Source organism: Sinocyclocheilus grahami, unplaced genomic scaffold (genome assembly GCF_001515645.1).
Source record: "Sinocyclocheilus grahami isolate Dianchi unplaced genomic scaffold, SAMN03320097.WGS_v1.1 scaffold875.1, whole genome shotgun sequence".
Classification (NCBI taxonomy): domain Eukaryota; kingdom Metazoa; phylum Chordata; class Actinopteri; order Cypriniformes; family Cyprinidae; genus Sinocyclocheilus; species Sinocyclocheilus grahami.
Window position 1 is genome coordinate 661,956 of NW_015506054.1, and position 4,351 is coordinate 666,306.

Consider the following 4,351-nt stretch of genomic DNA (forward strand, 5'->3'; position numbering starts at 1 on the left):
TCAAACACACACACACACACACACACACACACACAAACACACACACACACACACACACACACACACACACACACACACGGTTACTGAGTATAATTACTTTACCAGAATGCCAGAGTCACAGCTTCACTGCAAAAATTATTACTTCATAAGTCTTTAATTAGTCTTTTTTTACAGGCAAAATATAAAAAAAATACAATTAATATTTAATTTTAATGTTTAATTAATAATTTTTATGTAAAGTTGTATAATTATTATTTATATATATATATGTGTGTGTAATTTTATAATTTTATTTATTTTGTTGTACTGCATATTTTTAAACACTTTTTAACTTATATAGCAAATATATATAGCAAATATATCGCATATGTATATATATATTTTTTTTCTGTCAATATATATTTTTTTTAAATATTTTTGAAAATTTATATTTAAAATTATATTTAAAAAATATAAATGTATATATTTTTTAATATGTGACGCCCTCGATATATTTCAGTCCAAGAAAATATATTCACATGTGTCATATTTGAAAAAAATAAAATTAAATCTTAATTTGTGGTCTATATAATGTGAACACATAGCACATTTGAATAAAAATGAGCAAAGGAGCATAGTTTACAATGTTTCAAAAATAAATTACTATATATATATATATAATTCAACCTTATTAAATCATTTGTATAAACAAGTTAAAGCATGTGTACAAATCTGTAAAATATTTTTGTCTTATGCAGTGTTGCTTCTCAATTTTCAAAGTTGTGAATAAAGCTTATTAGAGTACGTTTTCGACTTCAGAGTTTCACGTTTAATTCCATGTGTTACTTGCCATTTCATTATAAGATTAAGATAAAGATTAAAATCTTATTCCAGGTTTTTGCAGTGTAGATGTTTTAACTGGAAAAAAGACAAAAATACTCATTAAGAATATGATTTTTGTGCTGTTTTGTGCTATTTTTCTTTAGTCTACACTGCTAATGTGTATATCTGACATGAAACTGCATTCATGTTTACTGCTTTTACTCGAAACCTGAACCAGATATATCATACTGAGCCGGTGGATTCTGGGTAACGCCGCTGGAGAGCGTGCTGTGAGAGTAATTGTGCGGATCAGTGATATTGGACGCGTGTGTCTTGATGAGATCAGCGGTGTACGGAGGGGTTTGTGGGAAGTTTAAAGGCTGAGAGGTTTCAGTGGCGGTGCGTTCAGGTCAGCGCGCTGTGGTTTGAGCTGCGCTGCTGTTATAGAGATATACAGTATATTATGTGTTTCTACTGGAATCTGTTTTCTCATGTGACGAGTCCCTTTAATGACCAAATATCATGTGTCCATTACAGAATTACACAAGAATCTCATTCATCATTCAGATGTAGTCATTTTTATTTGATATTTAATATATTTTAATATATATTAAATATTTTCATATATATACAGTATATGCATGTATAATTATATATTTATATACTTTATATTTACATTTTTTATTATTATTTTTAATCACTTTTTGCTACTCCATTTACTCCGCACTGTTAATTGAATACTTTCTCATATTCTGTTTGTACTGTTTTCTTAATTGTTGTTTGTCAAATTGCTAATTTCATAAGAATCTATATATCATGTACCATATATCATATGTTCGATATATTATTTTATTTTAATATTTTTTAAAAATAATTTCTCTCTTTCTTTCAATTTTAAATTCAGATATAATACTTTTTGTTTTAATATATTTGACTTTTTAAACTATATTTAAAATATTTATATTTTAACTTATATATATTTACATAAATATAATACTTAAGATTTTATTTTTATTGTTATTATGTATTTATAATATTCTTTGTCTTTCAATTATAAATTCAGATATAATACTTTTTATGTTTTAATATATTTTATTTTTTTAAATATATTACAAATATTTATATTTTAAATTGTATATATATATATACATTAATATAATACTTTAGATTTAATTAAAATTTTATTGTTATTATATATTTATAATATTATTTGATATATTTACATCAATATATTAAATATACTTTATTTTTTATTTTTATTATAATTATATATTTTTTGTCATTTTAAATTATCTTTATAAATTAATTTGAATAAATGAGATTTACTGTGTTAATTTAGTACATGATATATGGAACAAGATGCTTAAGAAATTAGCAACAAGCAAACGATTAAGAAAACAGTACAAACAGTCTACGAGGATGAGTTAAATTAACAGTGCGGAGTAACGAAGATTCATCATCTGATTTCTGAACTGACTTCTGGAAGGAATAAATTAAAGTGACTTCAAACAAACAAGTAATTAAGAAGAATAAACTAAAGATGAAGATTGAACGTGTCAGTAATACCGATATTGAGTATTTTTGTATTTCTCTTCTTGTTTCTCGCAGGAAAAAAACCCCCCAAATTATCAGACCTTGATTGTGTGTAGTTTATATATAGCTGTGAGATGATCTGCATGGATGTAATAATTAATAGTTATAATTAATGATTTATGCATTTAGCAGACGCTTTTATCCAAAGCGACTTACAGTGCATTCAGGCTATGCATTTTTTACCAGTATGTGAATAATGTTCTGGAGTGTGTTTTTGGTTATAATTGGCAAAAGGTGACTAAACTTTGATTTTTGGGGAAATGATCCAGCTTATGGCTTCACTAGAGGGAGCTGTTGAATTCATTATATAACCCTGTCATGTTTAAAATCAATATTTGACTCTGTTTACCTTTATAAACTCAATCTCAGTCTTCACATGTAAATCCAGCATGCTCTAATGCTGCTGTGAGACTGATGCAGGGGGGTTTCATTGCTTCTGACAGACTGTTTGATGAAGACAATGACACTCACACCTCTATAATTAAGTCCGTTACACGGAGTCTGTGCCAGGAGAGCGATGAAATCTGCTTAAGAGCCAGAGAAACGGCAGAGAAGGTTCTGGATCTCGGCCAGCGTGAGGAAAAGAGTGAGCAAACGCAAATAAACCATCAGATGCTATGTGTGTTAAAGGGACAGTGCGCCTTAAAATGATCGGTCTGTCCTCGTGTGCCCACCTTCATGCCGTTTCAAACCTGTATGACTGATTATCTTCTGTGGAAAACAAAAGCAGATATTTAGCAGAATGTTCACGCTGCTCTGTTTTATACAGTGAAAGTGAATGGTGACCAAAGCACGTCAGGGACAAAGAAACGACCAGAAGCATCACACCAGAAATACTTGTTATATATAACTTGCTATATTATATCTAAATACGTATTTATAAGTCCATTCAGATTTAAAATGAGGTTTGTTTGGGTTGTCTTTGGTCTCTATCTTTGGTGCGTTGCATGGTTTTGCAGTTTGTTTGAATGTGTGGAAGTGTGAATCTGACTTTAAAATCAGCAAATAACGATTAATGACGTTTATGATACTCTATAATGGTGCTTTTGTGGGAGTATAATGCTTATGTATTTATTTAAAATATATAAATGTAATATTTATTAATTTGACTTATTTTATATATAATGCAACATATTATTCAATGTGTTATTTACATAAATTTATGTTAAAAACATTTGTATTTATATGTATATGCATGCATAAGTATTTAAATATTATTTTATATTGCATATTTTTAAATAAATTTTTTATTTAATTATTAAATATTTTTTAAATGATTTTAAATTAAATGAATTAGTATTTGTTATAAAAAATCATTCATTAACATTTATTTAAATTATTATGAATTAATATTAAAATTATAAATCATAATATATAATTATGATTTTTAAGTATTAAATATTTGTACTAATTTACAATTATTTCAAAATTATATAGTATTTGTGTAAAAATAATATATTTGCCATACAATTATTATAAATTAATATAAGAATTATAAGTTATGTATATGTGAAATATATATTTATATGTGTGTGTATTTATATAGCAACATATAATGCAATACTGTATTTTAAATAATTTTATTACAATTATTTGTAAATTATTAAAAAATAATCTGTTATTAAAAATAACACATCATTGAAATTATTATTAAATAATTATAAGTTATAGATTGTTAGACACAGCATTGATTGAGTTAGTTGATGTTTATGGATTTACTTTATATATATAGTATTTACTGTAAGTGTAGAAGTGAGCAGAGCGGCGTTAGAATGAGGGAAGAAGTCGAGAGCATGAAGTGACTGATCCTGTTCCAGCCGAGGGGAATCTGACGGGCTGAAACGACCCTGAAGGAGTCACCTCCCACACACACACACACACACACTCACACTCACACACTCTCTCACACACACACACACACACTCACACACTCTCTCTCACACACACACACACACAC

The 4,351-nt window shown here is 27.5% G+C and overlaps 1 protein-coding gene across 1 annotated transcript in view; it reads left to right on the top strand.

The window, feature by feature from the left end:
* Nucleotides 1-4,351, top strand: part of LOC107563422 (MCC regulator of WNT signaling pathway) — a 126,942-nt gene that overhangs the window by 18,521 nt on the left and 104,070 nt on the right. The window lies entirely within an intron of this gene.